Source organism: Camelus dromedarius, chromosome 10, assembly GCF_036321535.1.
Source record: "Camelus dromedarius isolate mCamDro1 chromosome 10, mCamDro1.pat, whole genome shotgun sequence".
Taxonomy (NCBI): domain Eukaryota; kingdom Metazoa; phylum Chordata; class Mammalia; order Artiodactyla; family Camelidae; genus Camelus; species Camelus dromedarius.
The window spans coordinates 35462986-35482937 of record NC_087445.1 but is presented as its reverse complement, the minus strand read 5'-3'; the positions used below and the strand labels follow the sequence as shown (position 1 = coordinate 35482937).

General features: G+C 41.7%; 1 protein-coding gene across 3 annotated transcripts in view; it reads right to left on the bottom strand.

Annotated features, from left to right (window-relative positions):
- The window catches only part of PIP5K1B (phosphatidylinositol-4-phosphate 5-kinase type 1 beta), a 283518-nt gene that overhangs the window by 185558 nt on the left and 78008 nt on the right, over positions 1 to 19952 (bottom strand). Inside the window, exon 1 of one of the 3 annotated variants that reach the window (XM_010999784.3) lies at positions 8557 to 8691. The exons of the other annotated variants lie outside the window; for them this stretch is intronic. The gene's annotated coding sequence lies outside the window, so the exon portion shown is untranslated. Of the gene's footprint in view, positions 1 to 8556; positions 8692 to 19952 lie in introns of those variants that run through there. 3 annotated transcript variants of the gene reach the window in all.

Here is a 19952-nt window from a genome sequence, read left to right as displayed (position 1 = left end):
ACCCAAACACTGACTCCAGCACTTCTCCATGGAAGGTACTCTGAGGGGAAACAACAATAAGTAAGATGGTCCCTGTTGCTGAGGCGCTTAAAAAAGACGCCAAAACAAAAGCACAGAAAGAATGGGCAAGTCTTTAACAGGATTAGGAGCTAAAACCTTTCACTTGGCTTTGCCTCTAACAAGTATTCAAGGATCACAGTCAGAGGGCTTCTATGGAATGTTCTTTAAAAAATGCAATTAAAAGTTAAAAAGAAAAAAAAAAATCCAAAGCCAAGGGATCATAAATCAGCTATTAATCACTGAATATTAAATTTCCCAAGTTTGGGTATGTGCTTGGTTGTGTACAAGTTGGAGACATCCTGACAGAGGGGTGTTTCCAACAATCCAACAATTTAACTGGAGAACCAAGACTAATGGAGTTGTTTGGAGGAGAGGGGGTGACAGGGTCTGGAGTCAGCAGTCCTCAGGGCTGGGTGAGCTGTCGGGTGTGGGGGAAGGAGCGGGAGCATAAATGGAAGTGCCTGCAGTGTATGCATCTTGGAAGGTGGTAACAGAGGAGGGTTATCCTGACCTGATGGTGGGGCACCAAGACGGAGACAGTGATCATTCCCGGGCTGGATGGCCTTGCGAGCCGACTGCAGATATGACGAATTAGAGAACACCTGTTGAAGGCTTGTGAGTAGGAAGCCAGCAAGTTTTTTAAAAAAAAATAGTATTGCTTAAGAGGAGACAAGATGAAATGGGAAGGGAAGATCAGATACAGAGAGGGAATGCAGCAGCTGCTGCAATGGTCATGGTGATGGGAACCTCGAAGGCAAGGGTCAAGCTGGAGACTGAGAGGACGGAGCCTGTGCGGTGCTGACAATGAAAACACAGTCAGAACCCGGGTGCTGGCAGGGCCTGCAGGAGGGTGGGGTCAGTCAGGGTGACTGGGTTTCCCAGCTTCACTAACTGAATATCACAGGAGCTCTCAGAGCAGCTGTCTCCCTGCCTGTGGTACCCCTCCCCACCTTCATCCCAGCCTCGGAATGAACCGAGGGGGCCCACTTGGTTTATCCATATTGAGAACTTTCCTACAACACAGGGACTGAACGGTCAAGTGGGGTAGGTCTTAGGCTTCTCAGTCAGGTAGAGCCAGGGCCAGCCAAAGTCAAAGGAGAGTGAAACTGAGACCCTGGCAATTTAATCAGACTGTGGAATGGCATACAAAGCCCTGTGTTTCCAGACAGAAATAGCGCAACTGCCTGGCAGCACCCAGCCCTGTGAATCTAGCCATAGTCCTTGGCTAGCAGCTGGGTTCTGGGAGAGCCTGGTATCTACATAACACATCCCCCACTCCCTTGAGCTCCTTGCAGGGGGTTCTAATCCTTATGGCCAAAATCTCCTTAACTAAGAAAAGCTGCCAGGGGTTTATCTTAGCTGAGGTCATCACCCCATCCTCCACCTGTCATCCTCTCCTCTGAGTCACGCCCTCATGGGAGAGGTGGTGACAACGTGGTGGTCACAGGAGCAGGGGATGGAGTCAGACTGCCCAGCTTCACCAGCTATGTGTCCTCCTCCAGTGACTCGATCTATGTGCCTCAGCCTCCTCATCTGAGAAATGGGTAGAGTGACAGTACCTCTCTCATAGGGCAGTTGTGAGCAGTGACCAAAACGTAGCGCCCTTGCAGGGTGCTGGGCACATAGCACACACTCCATAAATGCAGCATCATTACTATTATTCTTATTAATATCATTATCCTCCTCATCAGCTACTCTCACCAGCAGGAGCACAGAAGGCAAAGCAGACCCTGTCACTGCTCTGCTTCCAAACTTCTTGTGGCCACAGCATACTCTCAGCACTCAAGGCCCTGCAAAGTCTAGGGCTCACCACTCTGCACCACCTGCTCATTCCTCCCTCACTGGAGGCGGGAGGAGCCTTCCCACATACACACCGCTCCCAGAGCCTCACCGGCTCCCTCTCAGGTCTGAGAGCGCGCGCTCTTCCACAGCCACTTGCCTCTGCCTAGGGTTTGTTCTACTTGAGATGGGCTCTCCATGACCCCGTGTATCAATCAAGTGCCTCTCATCTCCGAGGAATTCCTTGATTCCTTCTGTCCTAGAGAACACAGTGCTTCCTTGGCCGAGCTCTCAGACTCTCCATCAACCACTTACGTCTTGGAGTTTATGTGACCCCAGATTGCATTTGCTCTCAGTCCTGCCGATAAAATTATTATACTTAATATATATGGAGCACTTTCTTGTGCCAGGCACAGTAATAAGTACTACATTAATCAACTTATTTAATTTTCCCAACAGCTCCAAGTAATAGGCTTCTGTTACTACCCTCATTTCACAGATGAGAAAACCAAGGCACAGAGAGGTTAAATAACTTGTCCAAGTTCAGACGGATAATTAAGTGGCAGAACCAGGATGTGAGCATACAGGCTGTCCAGTTCCAAAGAAGGGCTCCTGACTACTCTCTGAATAATGCCTATTTTAAGATTTCACTTATTTCCTCAGGTCTCCTACCTGACAATCTCTGCATCTTGCCTCCTGCTTCCTGGAGAGATGAATAGTCCCTTCACTAGCTGCCTTTCCCACCTGTGAACTCTGAGTACTGATTCCCACCCTTCTCTCTGGTCTGGGCCCCTCTCCTCCTCTCTAATGCACAGCTAAGGTATGCTCTATGTTTCTCCAATACACACCTGTCTGGAGTCCTCTCTCCATCAGTTATCATTTGACCTGGATCGTCAAACCCTTCCTCTCATCTCACTCTTCACCTTGGGAATATGAGCACGTTAATTTCTTTCCCGACACCCTTCCTCCTGACACCTCTTCCTCACCCTGGCTGCTCTCCTCTGGCTGCAACCTTCTCTCACTCCCTTTACATTCAAATTCAAATCCTCTAAAGACTAGTGTGCACTCCCTGCCTTCATGTCCTCCTCTCCCCTTCATTCTGGACGCACAGCAATCAGCCTCTCCCACAAGCACCCCAAGTTCACAAGTGGACCCCTGGTTGCTTTACCTACACAGTTTCATTCATTGTCTTTCTGGACTTCTTTGAAGCATCAGCCTGAGAGTAGCCTGCACACAGTGGGCTCTGAAATCTTTGTTGAACTGGTGAACGACCAATCCTTCACTGGGAGTCCTTCTTCCCTTGGCTACCCCGCAGAGCCAACACTGTCCTCTGCCTACCCCAAATCCTTTTCCTTGTGGTCTTTACTAACAGAACCCTTTTGTTTTGTTTTGAGGAGGCATTATGCCCAGTTAAACAAAAAGAAACTTGTATTCCCAGACGTTCTGGAAATGAAATGTTGGCAGACATATGTCCAGGGAGACTTTAGTTAGAGGCAAACTCAGTTGGTGTGGGCATTTCTGCCACTTGTCATTTGCTCTTTGCCCTTTCTTCCACGGATGGCTGACTGGAGAGTGAGCCTGATCCGGGATTCCACATATAAGTGGCTTTCCCCCAACTCTCCGAACCCATCTCACTCTCTTTGGCAGGCTCCCTCTACTTTGGCTGCCTCTTAAAATTCATGTTCCTCATGGTCTTCTGTATTCTTTCCTTCTCACACCCTCTGCATAATCCAAAAAGTTCAACTGCAACCTGCTTGTGACGAGCCCCCAGTAACTCTTGAGCCTACATTTCTTTCTTGAGCTCCAGGTCTAGATTTTGCTTTCAGGTTTTCTACACAGTGTCCAATGGGCATGATAAATTCTACATGCCCCAACTGTAGCTTTTCACATTCCTCCCTGCTCAGAGAATGCTACCATCATCCATCTAGTTGTCCAAGCCAGAAAAAGGGGCCATCCCGACTCCTCAACCCCCATCCCACCAATCAAAGTCTGTTGACTCAATCTCCTTAATATTCTTTGATTCTTGACATTTTCCCTGTTACTATATTAATTGAGACTTCATCATTTCTTACACAGATTACTGCCTTAGTCTCCTAATTAGTCTGCCTCACTGGGACACAGTATTTCTAAAAGAACCTTTCTATAATGCCAATATGTCTATGCCACTCACCTTCTTTAAAGTCCTGGAGTGGCCTCCCACTGCTTGGAGTGGAACTCAAAGTCTTTAGCACAGCACATGACCCCTCATGACCTGGCCTCTTTAATTCTGGGCTGCCCATCCCAGATACAGTTGCAGCCATACAGGGTTACTTGCAGTTCCCAGAAGCCATAGCACTCTCCCGCCTCCTTCCTTTGTATACCCTCGGTGCCTGACATGCTACTGCTCCCCACCATCCCCCAGCCCCGGGCTAGATGTTCCTTATCCTTCACGATGCAGCTCGGGCATCACTTCTTCCTATGAATCCACCCCTACTCCTACCAGGTCAGGGCTCAGTGCCTCTCTGTGCTGCCAGGATACCCTGGTCCTGCCCTTATTATAACACTTACTGACTATACTGTAATCATCAGTTTAACTTTCTTTTCTATCTACTACACTGTCTGTCCTTTCAGGGCAATAACCTCTATGTATTTCTCTGTAAATCACAGAACCGAGCACAGTGCCTGGCACATGAACAAACATAAAAGTTGAAAGACTAGAACAAATCATAATAAAATTTATATGGAACCATCAAAGACCTAGAATTGCCAAAGCATTACTGAAGAGAAAGAAAGAGGCTGGAGGAATAACTCTCCCAGACTTCAGACAATACTATAGAGCTACAGTCATCAAGACAGCATGGTATTGGTACAAAAACAGACATATAGACCAATGGAACAGAATAGAGAGCCCAGAAATGAACCCACAAACTTTTGGTCAACTCATCTTCGACAAAGGAGGCAAGAATATACAATGGAATAAAGACAGTCTCTTCAGCAAATGGTGTTGGGAAAACTGGACAGCAGCATGTAAAACAATGAAGCTAGAACACTCCCTTACACCATATACAAAAATCAACTCAAAATGGATTAAAGACTTAAACATAAGACAAGATACAATAAACCTCCTAGAGGAAAACATAGGCAAAACATTATCTGACATACATTTCAAAAATTTTCTCCTAGAAGAAATAAAAGCAAGAATAAACAAATGGGACCTAATGAAACTTACAAGCTTCTGCACAGCAAAGGAAACCAGAAGTAAAACAAGAAGACAACCTACGGAATGGGAAAAAATTTTTGCAAATGAAACCGACAAAGGCTTGATCTCCAGAATATATAAGCAGCTCATACGACTTAATAAGAAAAAAATAAACAACCCAATCCAAAAATAGGCAGAAGACCTAAACAAGCAATTCTCCAAGGAAGACATACAAATGATCAAAAGGCACATGAAAAAATACTCAATAACACTAATTATCAGAGAAATGCAAATCAAAACTACAATGAGGTATCACCTCACACCAGTCAGAATGGCCGTCATTCAAAAATCCACAAATGACAAATGCTGGAGAGGCTGTGGAGAAAGGGGAACCCTCCTACACTGCTGGTGGGAATGCAGTTTGGTGCAGCCACTATGGAAAACAGTGTGGAGATTCCTCAAAAGACTAGGAATAGACTTACCATATGACCCAATAGACTTACCACTTCCCACTCCTGGGCTTGTATCCAGAAGGAAATCTACTTCAGGATGACACCTGCACCCCAATGTTCATAGCAGCACTATTTACAATAGCCAAAACATGGAAACAGCCTAAATGTCCATCAACAGGTGACTGGATAAAGAAGAAGTGGTATATTTATACAATGGAATACTACTCAGCCATAAAAACCGACAACATAATGCCATTTGCAGCAACATGGATGCTCCTGGAGAATGTCATTCTAAGTGAAGTAAGCCAGAAAGAGAAAGAAAAATACCATATGAGATCGCTCATATGTGGAATCTAAAAAACAAAAACAAAAACAAACAAACAAACAAAAACAAAGCGTAAATACAGGACAGAAATAGACTCACAGAGAATACAGACTTGTGGTTACCAGGGGGGAGGAGGGTGGGAAGGGATAGACTGGGATTTCAAAATTGCAGAATAGATAAACAAGATTACACTGTATAGCACAGGGAAATAGACACAAAATGTTATGATAACTCACAGAGAAAAAAATGTGACAATGAGTGTGTATATGTCCATGAATGACTGAAAAATTGTGAACACTGGAATTTGACACAACATTGTAAAATGATTATAAATCAGTAAAAAACGTTAAAAAAAAAAGTTGAAAGAAAGTTTAATGACCATACACTTGAGTATGTCTGCCACACTTCTTAGATAAGCTATATTGAGTGCAGAAAGGAGGTCTTACTTTCAGTCTTTACTTATCTTAAATTAATGCCTCATCAATGTCTTCTTCTCCCTTCTTTTTAGCATTGGATAATAAATAAATGTTTGGTTTTCAGAGTGAGAAAACAAGATGAAAAACCAGGACAGTGATTTAGCATCCCAAATACTTCTACAAGAGTTCTTTTTCTTTCTCCCTCCCTCCTTCCCTTGTTTTAGGTTCATTTTACACAAGTTTACCTCATTTTCTTTTTAATTGAAGTTGATTTACAATGTTGTGTTAGTTTCAGGTGTGCAGCAAAGTGATTCTATTATACATATATATCTATACTTTTTCAGATTCTTTTCCATTATAGGTTATTATAAGATATTGAATATAGTTTCCTGTGCTATACAGTAGGGCCTCATTGTTTATTTTATATGTAGTAGCGGTAATCTATTACTCTCAAACTCTTAATTTATTCCTCCCTTGATCTCATTTTCTTCGAATGGATCTCTTTTTGAATATTTTTAAAATATAGTTACAAATGCAGGTCATATCTATTATGGAAATATTGGACAAACACAGAAAATCACAAAGAAAATAAAAGAGGCCAGCAATCTCACCGTCCAGAGACGCCCCTGCTCGTTCCTTCAGAGTCTCTTCTCCTAATCTGCTTTCTGTGAAGCTCACGTGCTGCTTTGCTCTCCATACCCTCACTGTTTCTAGGATGGCACAGGGGCTGGGCTGGGCTGTGATACCCTGGGGCAAGCCTATGGCATTCATCCCATCAGAATTCAACAGAGCACTAGTCCCAGAACAAAGTAAGAAGAACCTGTGTAGCAGCCTCTCTAAGGAGTGAACTTCAACCCGAGATTGGGCTTCTTTTGGAGCAAGCTGTCCTCGTCTTCAAACCCTACTTGGGTCTATCTACACTGCAAAGGAACCTTACCTTTATGTGCAAACATTCTGAATTTTCACTTATCTGTTGGCTGAGACTCAGTCCACTCTGGCAAAGACCTGTTGTCAAGTGGTGTATTAAGTTCACAGGAATAACTTTTAATCTTATTAAACTATTTGAATCCCTATGGCTTTGAAAGCAGAGCGGGGGGTCGGGGGGAATCCCAGCTTCAGGATTTATTTCAAATCCCACACACCTGGCAGGCTGCCTCAAAGCTCACCACTGTGCTGTATCACCATACTAACCATACCTTCTTAACATCAAGGAAAAGGAAAAATCTATGATGCTTAAATTCAGCACAACTGAATGCAGTCTAGGAAGGATCAAGCATTTTTGTGATTATTGGCAATCTACGGGAAAAACATGCGCCCTTTCCCTAGTGTTAATATGGCTCAGTCTCCCTGAATTCCAGGTTCTCTGCTGCCCAGGCTTGTCCTTCCCCCTTGAATAGCCCCACCTGGGGAGTTTCCATCAGAGTACTCAGGACACCTGTGTCCTGGCTCAAGGAAAGCAGCCAGCGCCCCTCCCCTATGCATGCAACTTCCATTTACCTTATCAGGGAGGCAGGCAGGAGCCTGTAACGGTGAGGGCTTAAACTATCTGTGGACCATCTACCCGTGTGGCAGCAGCAGGTACTAACTGAGAGAGGCCTGGGAGCACTGAGAATGGGCACGGATGCCAGTAACTTAGGTCAAGTTTCCTGTCTGGGATTTTGGGAGAGGTCCAAGAAGGAAATACAGGCATGGAGACGCTAGCTCAGAATATTCTGACGCTTGAAACGCTTACAGCTTCAACACCTCAAGAACTTAATAGGAATGTAGAATTTTGGAGCCAGAGTACCCGCATTTCCTACCGTCCCAAGACCTTGGGAAGCTTTGTTTGAAAAACCAAAGAAGCACCCCTTCTGACTAAGCAAAAGCCTACTTCCCTGCAGAAAATGAGAAAAAAGAGATCTCCTCTGGGCAGATTCAACCTTCCAAAGAAAAAAAAACCCTTTTCCGTCAGCAGGCTCAGGGTTTGGCAGCTGAGTGTGGGCTGGAAAGCAGGCTTGGCTTGCTCTCGGTGGGGCACCTTTGTAGAACCACACAGGGCAGACCTGCACCCTCAAGGCATGAACCTTGACCCGGCAGAGTGGGGATGGTTTTCAAGGCCAGCACCCTATCAGTAAAAAGCGGTGATGGAGGTTCAAGTCCCAGCCCCTCTCTCCGACTCATCCCGAAGCCAGAGAATGCATGGAGGAATGAATGTTTCCCTCACTTAAAAAACATTTGTGCCTGCTCAGGCCCTGGGCTGAGTGCTGGGGGAAGGCCTGGCCCCCACCTAGAGTGCTGGCCGGCTAAGGAGAGGCCCACCCACAACTGTGCAGGTCTGGTCAAGAGAACCAGCAGGGCCACACATACCGGACGCTGTGAAGTCTCTCCTCGCGTACCTCCAGCCACGTTAGCATCACCCTTTTCAGTTCCTCCAAGCAACCTGATGTGAAAAGGCTGGGCTTTGGCTTCGGAATAGCCCAGACTCCTCAGCGTTCTGCGCTAGAACCGGCTGGGCCCTGACCCCCGCGCTGCGCCTCGGCTCCCGCTGCAGGCCTAGCCGCCATCTTATAGGGCCTCAAGCGCGCATGTGCGGACATCCCGGCAGGCTTCGCTCACCCTCCTTCCGGCCGTCAGCTCCCCCTCCGGAGGCTGGCCTTGGGAAAGAGGTCCCAAGCCCTTGAAGCAGGCTGAGGGCCACTTGGGCAGGGAATTCTGGGGTTGGGGGGTGTGGCATACAAAGGAGCAAATGGGCTCCAGCTGGACAGTGTGATCAGTGCTAAGACCGGGCGGATACAGGTTGCTCAGAAGAGCACAAGGAAGCCTGGGCTCTGGAAAGGCTCCTCTGAGGCAGTGATACCTATCAGAGTTGTATCTTTTTTTTTTTTTTTTTAATATTCTCTTGGGGGGGGCCCAGGTAATTAGGTTTATTTATTTAATGGAGGTACTGGGAACTGAACTCAGTATCTCGTACATGCCAAGCAGGCACTCTACCGAGCTACACCTTCCCTACCCTGAGTTGTATCTTAAATGACTAGCAGAAGGCAAGGTAGAAAAAGCTGGAATGGTATTTCCAGGGCACAGGAGCAGCATTTGCAAAGGCATGCAGGTGGGACAACGTGGTGCCTTCTGGAAATTACCAGTTATTTGTCATGGTGGAAATTAAAAGGTACATGTTGGGGAGGGGCATGACATGAATCTGGAAGGTTCTACAGGGAAGGTCTTGTGTGCCATGCTAAGGCATTTGGAACAAGAGAAGTCACCAAGGAGGACTTCATTCATTTCACAATTGGCATGTGCCCTAAATCGAGTCATTAAGGAACAAAGGATATGCACTACAGTTATAGAGAGAGTTTCAGTATTATCAATTACACCCCAAATGCTTTTTAAAAAATCTATTAAAGCTAACATACTAATGGGAAGTGTGGTCATCTCAAATATAATTTTAGCTAGATCACAGACCTTTCCTTAGCTTTGGGCTTACATGTCTAGGTGACATCTCCCTTTGGGTTTCTCACAAGTATTTTAGACACAGTACATCCTAAACAGAACTCAGAGACCTCTACTCCTACCCCTTCCAATCTCCCTATCTCATTCAATGTCACTCCATCCCCCTTTTTACTTCAGTCAGTAAACTAGGAGTCCTCCTTGCTGTCTCCCTCCCTACCTTGAACACACGCACTCTTCCAGTTCTGCTGATGTCTCACAACCACTGTCTCCTCTCCATCATGCTGCTCCCCTCCAGCCCCGTTACCAGCATCTCTTGCCTAGATGAATACAACAGCTTCCCAATTGTTTCCCTGCTTCCATTCTCCACAAGACAAGAAGGATCATAAAAAGGAGATCTGTTCAGGTTAGTTCCTTGTGTAATACCCTTTAATGCTTCCCCATTGCATTTAGAGTAATATCCCAACTCCTGACTTTGGCCTGTAAGACCCTGTAGGATATGCTGCTTACCTTGTTCTTCAACCTCATCTCATGCTGTTCTTCCCCTTACTCACTAGACTTCTGCGCCTCTAGCTTTATTGCAATTCCTCAAACAAACCAAGCTCGTTCTTGCGCAGGGGCTCTGTACATGCTACTCCATGTCTCCTTGACCACCCTGTCCAAAGCAGGTGCTTCTCTACCATTCAAGTTCTCAGTCCCTTGTTTACTTCCTCCCTAATTTTTACTGTAATTGTCAATGATTCCATTATTTGTCTTCCCCTCCCTCCCTCTTTCTCTCCTTTTTTTTTTTTTTCGGTCTGTTTCCCCTCATTATAATATAAACTCCATGCAGCAAGGGAATTAATGTGTCTTTTAGAAACTAGAAGTAAAAGTGTTCATGAAAGCTCAGTGTCTGGCCCATAGTAGGTGCTCAAGAAATCTTTACCAAGTGAACAATGTTACAACCACATTAGAAATTTGCCCCAATTATCACTCTCCAGACTTTTGTTAATTAGGCTTCTTAAACTTAGAAAAAAAATTCTTGCTTATAAAACAAGATTAAAATTTAGAAAGGAATCATTATACTTTGAGGAAGTTTAATTCAAATCTGGGCTCCACGGATTATTTTATTCAGGTATTCACATAAGCTATTTTGTGGAACTCCATGGAGAATTAAATGAAAAACTATCATGGGTGCAAATTCATTTATTTTAAAAAAAATCATGGCAGTAACATGCCTTATTTAATGTGGAAAATATTTAAATAAGATCATTATAGCTCTCTTACAATATATCTATTTAGTCTAAACCTCTGGTTCCTTTCCACTATAAATCTACTTTGTTTGAAATCTCAGAAGGTATAGCCCAAGGCTTTTCCAATGTTAAGACCAACAGATGTGCACAGTAATCTTGATCATATTTTGGAGTATTACTAACAGCATGAAAAAATTTGCAGATAATTTGAACTACATATTCTTTGTCTATTCTATCTTTCAATCTCCTTATGAATCTACAGTCATTATGTCTAAGCTATTAAGTCCAAGGCAGGAAAAAAAAATGTCACTGAGATGGAATCAGTTATAAGAATACCTTATTAAGCCAAGTGAATTTCATTTACTTATTTAGGATCAGATAATTTCATAACTTCCTAAAAAGGAATAAACAAGTTTTTCTAAAAACTCAGAAATATAGAGAAATAAGAAAACATTAAATTAGTAAAAAAAAAATTTTTTTAAATTAGGAATTATTTGTTTTAAATGAACAGTGCAATTCTTACTGGGTATAAATTGCTAGAATATACTCTGTTCTTTGTACATGTTACACGACCCTCTTCATTTTCCCCTTGTCTCCCAGGAGGACACCTATTCATTTACTAACTTGCTAAAGAGTTGCTTCCTTTGTGAACATCTTTGTTTCCTCTCTGGATTCCTGTAGCATCTTGGAAATATGTCTGTTATATATTGCAGCAAAGTACTACAAAGCACTGTATGTTTTAAATTTTTGTGTGTGTACTTCACCAAGAGCAACTTAAAGACTTCCCCACCCCTCTTTGTAACCCCAGCCCTGAACACAGTGCTTGTTGCACAGTAGGTATTCACTAAACATTTATTGCAAAAATGAGTAGGTCATCTCTATCATTCCTTTTCCTAAGACCTACAAATTTGGTGACCATATTTTTTAACCCCAGTATTGAAAAACATGATATCATAAAGGATGTTTACATCATTTCTAGATACATGAAACAGAGATATGCCCGTTTTAATGTCAAGATATTTGAGACGTTTCAATGGGCAGCAAGAGGCAATATTTGATAGATATCTTGACCGAGAAAATGTGAGATCTCAAGTTGCCATAGCTATGAAAGATAGAAATGGTGGGGACCTTAAGTCTGTGGGGCAGATATCTCTCTAACTCTGGCCTCCTTCCCCATCACCACCCACCCATGCAATCCACCCCTACCCCACACATGCTCCAGCCTTTCTTCCCTCGAAATGACAGAACAGTAATAACTGACCTCCTGGAGACTTCACTAACCCTGAATTACAGATAGGTCTAGTTTAGGAGATCAAGACCTCAGAGTAACATTCTCCTGATGACATTATCAAAACTCTCTAGTTTGGATTAAATGAGGAAAAGACTGTCTTAGATTCATGGAAAATTTTTGAAATACAGATTATTTTCAGATAACTGTACTTTTTTTTTTCAGTCACACACAGGAACTCCAAACATGACCATCAATAAATCACTCACAATTGACTTGGAAAAGAATGTTTTAGAAATGGACAAAGCTGAATTGAAATGAACATGCCAATTATTTCATACTGGCAAGTCCAGGAAAACTTTGTGGTCTTTAAATTTTGAAAGTTCTTCAGATGTCCATCAGAACATTGTTTGTAATTGAGAAAAAACTGGAAGCATTCTAGAGATGATACAAAAGTATATTTAAAACATTGTCCCTTATACTGAAAAAAGCAGTTTGTGGAGCTGATTACACAGTAGATGCCACTTCTGTGTAAAACTAACATGTGCATATTTAATTGTAGAAAAACCCTGGAACAATATACATGGGAAGGTAAATAGTGGTGTCTCGGTGAAGTGTACTTCATTTTGCTTACTGAAATTTTCTAGTTTCTAAAATGAATCTGTATTGCTTTTATCATTAGAAAGTGTAATTTGTTGTAGCCTATTTGGCTCTTTCCTTCTAATCTTATTCCACATTGTTAAAATACATGGCTTATAAAAGGTTGCTTAAAAGTAAATGTCATCTAAGCGCCTCTCCTAATTATATAGAATTTGAAAGACTGTGCTAAAATTAAAGCAGATTTCTGAATTCTGGGCTGTGAAAATGTGAATGAAAGAGGAAAAAAAAAAAAAAAAACCCAGCAATTTTCGCCAGTGCCAGAAAAAACTAAAAGGGAAGCTTATTGATTACATATACCATCAAAATTGGAACATGAGTTCCCTAGCCTGTGGACTGTAAGGGTTTTAGTCTGGAAGAGTTCCTAAAGCCTGAAACACTAACGTGCAACAATGAAATACATTATGATACGCATATCACAGGTTTCCGTGAGCAAACACTATGATTCTCCAAGCACTGTCTTCATTGATAAATGCTGATTTCTTTCCATAGAGAAGAACTGGTATTAGGAAAGATATATAGGCCATTGTCCCTTTCTTTTAGGAAATCTGTCATAAAGATAGGGGATTATTTCATGTATATACACACACACATATATACACATATACTTTTCAGGTTTCCATTTATTCAAATGATCAGTTTTCTGCTGAATAATTTTACATGCCTTCTCTAATTCTTACTACTTTTGAAGTCGGAACTACTCCCACTGAACAGGTGAAGACTGAGGCATTCAAAGATTAAGTAATTTGTCTGAAACACAAAGCAGGGAAGTGGGAGGGTGAGGTCTAGAATGCGGTTCTACTAGCCTGCAGGTGTAGGGCTCTTAGCCACTATAGGACATTACACCCCCTCCACTCCCCACCCACTCAGCCAGCATCCTCCCCCACCTCCTGCCCCTTCACCACACACACAAAACAACAAAGTAGGGGCTACAGGCAGTAGGTACAGCGATTCAGAGGAAACCAATACCTAGAGTCAGGATAAGCAGGGAAGGCTCCATGGAGTGAGCAGGACTTGGTTAGACTCTTGAAAGGCAGAAATGAAGTATCAGGAGAGAGAAGTAATTCCAGGAGAAAGCATTCTTCCTTCCTGAGCACAAATATGGCTTGGAGTCCTGTCCCTGAGTCCTCCTGTATAAAGGATTGGGACAGACTGTGCAACCCACAAGAATGAACCTGACAATATTTTACGATTAGAATGAAATCGTAGCAATTCCACGTGAGGAAAGCATTCTTTCTTTCTTATCATTACTGGTGCTCTTCTCGCCCACTGTTCAATAAAAATTTTGAAAAGGAATATGGGGGGAAAAAAAAACAACAGTCCCTAAATAAAACCTAAGAGGACAATGAACTACTTAAAAAAAAATTCACAGCACTCACTGAAGAGGAAAATGTCTCTGGGTTAAGAAACTGGGCCAAACTTGCAGAAATAATTGTGTCATGGGTGTGGAACTAAATTTCAATTTATAAGTGGAAAAAAGCCATTAAAAGAAATAGATGACAAGGGAATAAAGTGAACCAGATGAATTCATGAAGGGAGTGAATCAGTAAGCCTTTTGCTTGAACAGTCTACGCGTGTTTAGCATAAAAGCATTTACTTATAGATTTTTCTCCTCATGATAATACCTAAAAAGGGTGGGGGAGAAAAAAGTTACATTTTACCTTGGTTCCCCCCCCCCCAATTATCACACATATGTAAAGGGATATTTCTTGTGAAATGCTTAATAACATTTTACCAATAAGAAGGGGAGGCAGGTGACCTTTTATTAGTTCTTTATCCTCAAAGACCTAGAAGCACTAAATCTCTTTTTTCAGCCATCTGGCTGTCTCCAATTCTGCTCATCCTATTCTCTTAAACCTACTCTAATCAGGCTCCCACCCCACCACTCCAATGAAACAACTCTCACCAAGGTGACCTGTAACTTACATGGTATGAAATCTAGGCAGGGCTCAATGACTAGTCCTCACCTTACTTGTCAGATCAGCTGTAACTGATAACATTTGATCACTCACATCCTCTTTCACACATTTTCTTCACATCATTTCTAGGACATCATGCTATTGACTTTTACCTCCCTGGTCGTTCCTTCTCGGTGTCCTTTTCCTGGCCTCTTAATGTCTATCATAGCGTGCCCCAAGGTTCAGTTTTTATTCTTCTAGTCTTTGCACACATTCACGTGACCCTTAGTGATCTCATGTATTCTCTTGACTTTAAATATCATCACAGGCAGATGGCACCCAATTGTGTATCTCCAGCCCAGCCCAGCCCTTTTTCCTGAACCCTAGATTTAGATATCTAACTGCTTACTTGACATCTCTTCTTGAATGTCTAATGAGGATCATTTACTTAACATGAACTCCTCATGCCCACCCCTAACCCCGCCAAACAACAACAGCAGCAAAGAAAAAACAAACAAACAAAAAAAAACAAAAAAAACCCCTCAAACCAAAAAATCCTTCCTCACTGACAGACTTCCACATCTCAGTTGATGGCAACTCCATCCTTCCAGTTTCTTTTTTCTCTCTCTCACCCTTCTCTCGTGCCCACCTTAAATCTGTCAGCAAAATCTATTGGCTCTACCTTCAAAATATATCTAGAATTTAACCACTCCTCCCTGCCTCCACTGTTACCACCCTCATTCAAGCTACCACTATCTCTCACCTGGATTGTTGGAAAGCCTCCTAATGGGTCACCCTGCTTCCACCCCTGCCCCTCATAGTCTATTGTCAAGACAAGGAAGAGTGTTTCTTTTAAAACCTAAGATAGGCCACTTCTATGCTCAAACCCCTTCAATGGCTCTCCATCTCTCAGAGACAACGTCCTTTACTGGCACACAAGACCCTGTGCCAACTGTATCTGCAATAATCCCCACCCACCACTCTAAGCCCCTTCCAACTATCTTTCCCTTTAATATCTCTGCTCCAGCCACTCTAACTTCCTTCCTGTTCCTCAATGTATATATTACGCAATTTGCTTATTTATTATGTTTATTGCCACCCCTCCCTCCACCCTGTTAGGATGTAAGCAGCATATATGCTCTCCAAGGACAGGAGTCTTTGTTTTGTCCACTGATGTTTCTATCCTAAGAGACTAGCCAGTGTGAGGAAGGTGCTCAAATCAAAACTGCTTCGTGAATGAATTTCTAGTCTCCTAGCAAACTATAAAGAGCCCAGCCATGTGACTACACTTGTTCCACTAAGAATCTTACTACATTCCTTTCTTTTAAAAACAGTCAGTGCCATTTATTCTCCCACTTAATCCATCCATTAATCATCCACTCAGTTATAAAGTGTGAGTAACTCTAATGCTCTATGCACTGGCATCATGGACAGAAATAAAAGACAGAGGCTTTTTTTTTTACACAGGTTAAAGAGATAAGAAACCATACAAACATGCATCAGCCTGTTAACTGTCTTCACAGAAGGTAGCCCTGGGTATAACAAGATCATAGAAGAAAGCAACCTAACTGACCAGGGCTGGAGAGGCAGAGGCCATCAGAAAAGGCTTTCCAGAAGCTGTCCCCACCTTGGCCTAAGTTTTCAAGGAGTTAGTAAGGGAAGAAGGTTAGTAGGGACTGCAGAAGGAGGAGGAAGTGCTGTTCTAAGCAGAGGACACAGCTGGTTAAAGCACAGCCAGCATATGGGAGCATGAAGCTGAGCAGCTCAGAGCCCTGGAATTTGGAGGGATATGTGGAGGTACGCAAATTACCGAACTGCTTAATTTGATTTAATCCTGAAGTTAAGGGGTAACCATTAAAAGTTGAATTTCAGATTTGCATTTTAGAAATATCTGGTAGCAAGTAGTGTGGTAAAATGGGGCCCTGAGAAGGACTATATAGATAGGCATAGAACTTTGAGTTTGAAATCCAGTATAAATTGGTGAGGTAAAGAGCTCCAAGAACTTTAATTCTTGACTCAAAGCAATGTTTGATAACAATGAAAGATAATTATCAGTGTTACTATTATTTACCACTTTAAAAAAAGAAAACTTAAAAGAAGAGACCATTAAGGGAAAGATGCTTGAAGAAATTCTTCAACACATCCTGATTCAACCACAAATCCCAAATGAGGTGGAACAAAGAGCAAACCAACATTCATGAAGAAAACCACTATTAGTGTCACTCTCTACTCCACAGGGAGCGTATAATGACAGTCCAGGGGCTCTTGTGCCAAAAGGAATACCCAATCCATTCGTCATTTCCTCACTCCCATCCCCTCCTGAACATCTTGCATTTTCTTTTCCAGAAGACACCAACACTCAATAGCTGCCTGTCACTTCGGAGTTCCAGTAACCCTCCTGGCATTGCAACAGTAAAATCATTCTTTGTCCTTAAAGTAAGGGGGAGGGATTGTCTGAATCACAGGAATGGTTACCTCAATCAATCATTTTACTTTGCGAGGGCACAAAAGATCTTTTTCAATTGTCTTCTTTCACAACACACCTTGCTAGCCAAGCCTCAGATGTCAGTTTGTTTTGGAAGATTGTTGTAGGCAATTGGAAAAGAACCAGAACTACCCCTGGCATTGATACAGAACCGAAATTTCACAGGTAAATAAAAGCAATACATTCTCTGTTCTCTAGTTTCAGTCATACTATCTTAGAATTTATTAATGCGTGATTTTCACATCTCCCCAAATATTTATTCCAGAAGTTCATAAAGGAGAAACAGAAATCAGACACAAAGAGATGCCAGGTACGAGAACCAAATACTTATTTCTCTTTTAGGGTAGCACTTAGAATTCAGAAAGCTGATGCAAAATGAAAGTACAAAACACTCTCGCCAACAGTACCTACATGTGTATACCTGTGTGTGTAATTTACAAAGTCCAACCTACCTATCTATGAAGACCCAGGAGGGGAAAATGAGAGGAAATCTAAAATGGGAGGAAAGCTAAATATGGCTCCAAGCACACAAAGCAAGGCTCATAAAATAGGTCAGGTGTCTGTATGTGCGAATGTGCGTGTGCATTTGGTTGTACATGCACGAGACTGGCGTATTTGATGTTATCCACATAACGTCTGTGTTATAAAATTATTCTCACAAGTAAGCTATATATAGAAACAAAAGTCACTTTTGAGGTGATTTTTAAGTATTTATTGAACTTCTAAAACCGATACTAACCTTTTGGAACAAATTGTGGCTTTCAATGGTTTGTTTCAAAATATCTAATGAAGGGATGTGACATTGTGAAACTTGAAGTCTAAGCACCAATTCTAAAACGCATTCAAAGGGAAGTTTTCCTGTTTGAGTCCTCTTGCTTAACAGTGAAGTGATTTTCTATGAAGTAAAGTTAAAAAAAGAAAAGTTTCTTAGGGATTGCTCAATTGTTCTGAATTTAAATTTCTAACGTCTGGGAAGAGCTTCCTATAGAGAAAGAAACCAAGTTTGTTATTTAGGTAGTAAAAGATTTTGGATCATTCTGTAAATCCTGCTGTTACTTCTCTAATAATTATACATTTTTAACTTATAGTTTATTTTTGGGGGCGGGAGGACCAAATAGTTCTTGCTTTTGTTTCCCTTGGAATGATGATCTAAGAGCAACCAAGGAAACCGTGTAACGCAACTATAACAAAGCATATGTAATGTATATACATACATTTTTAAGCAATAAACTAAAATTTGTTTGTAGTTTTGGGATGTCTTATTTCAAGTAGTAAAACAGGTTTAAAATATATAAACCATAATTTCCTTCTATGCCACTTAAAATTCTTTTTTACCTATTATTAAAGAAAACAATACTCTCGATAGCTTCCTCTAATATGATAATAATGTCTGAAGTCATCAATTTTAAGTAAACATATCATTTGATATAAAATTGAAGTGGCAACACTAGTAAGCTAGAAAACAGGCTTAATCTCAAAAACAGAATGTCTGTTCACAAGGAAAACATGAAAAGGACCTAAATTCAAAAGGAAAAAGAAATAGAAAGTAATAGAGATTTGAGAAAGTATATTTGTTTTTCTCATCTGTTAAATGGGAATAACCTTAGCACTGACCTCACAGGGTGGTCATGAGGATTAAATAAACTCATACATGCAAAGCACTACAAATAGTGTTTAGGCCCATACTGAATACTCAGTAAATATTAGTGCTAATTATTTTAATTATTGGCAATGGCTCATGTTATTAGACTATCTCTTGCTTTTCCACTAGGGAAAGCAAACAGTCTTAAAGAGATCACAATCTTGTGAAAATCTTGGCTGCCAAGCAATGATAGCCCTATTTCACAGAGGAAGCATACGGAAAAAACTACTCAGGGATTTCCTACATCCAGAAGCAAGAAGAGGTCATTACTGGGGGATCGGTGTTTCTGATTTGTGAAGCGAAAGCTATCATCCAAAAAACACATAAGGCTTGTTCTGCATTTTCCAGAGTTGGACTTGATTTAAATGGTGGAAGTTAGAGAGGGAAATGTCTGCTCGGTGTAAGAAAGACTCTCCAGCATTGAAAACATTTATAAAGGGCTAGGCTGCCTAGAAGGGTACAGAGTATACTGTTACTGAGTGTGAGAGTAGGAGTTTGAGCAGTCAAAGATGATAAAGAAAAGATTCCTTAGCAAATCCACACTAAATTACAACAATAATGACAAACACCACCAGCACCACAAGGATAGTAATGAGAGCTGATACTGCTACAGAAATTGCCTAGCATTGCTGTCAGGACTTTACATACAGTGACCCATTTAGTCCTTAGCTCAGCCACCTGGCTCTACAGTCAGTGTTTTTACCCACTGAATTACCTTCCTCCCAGTTCAGAATCCTGAGCAAGTTACCTCATCTCTCTGTGTCTCCATTTCCTCATTTATAAAATGAAGATAAAAATAGCACTGACCTCAGAGAAGAGTAATGATGTTTAAATGAAAGAATACATTTGTTTAGCAGTTAGAACAGTGCCTGACACAGAGCAGGTACTTAATGTATAATTTTTTTTATATAAAGGTCATACCAATTTTAAGGAAACTTTTTTACTTGGATGGCAAGTTAGGGAAGGAATCAAGAATCATCTTGGCTATAGTGAGCAATCTGACTCAGAAACAATTTTTTTAAATCAAGTAAGTAGAACTCAAGGCTTGCTGATTTAGGACTGATTCTCTGAACAAAATTAGACATGAAAAACATGGACAAAACTGCTAAAGTGAGATCAGATTCTCTGTATAGTTTGTCATGATTGATAATAAAGTAAGACCTTGAAAATACAGCCT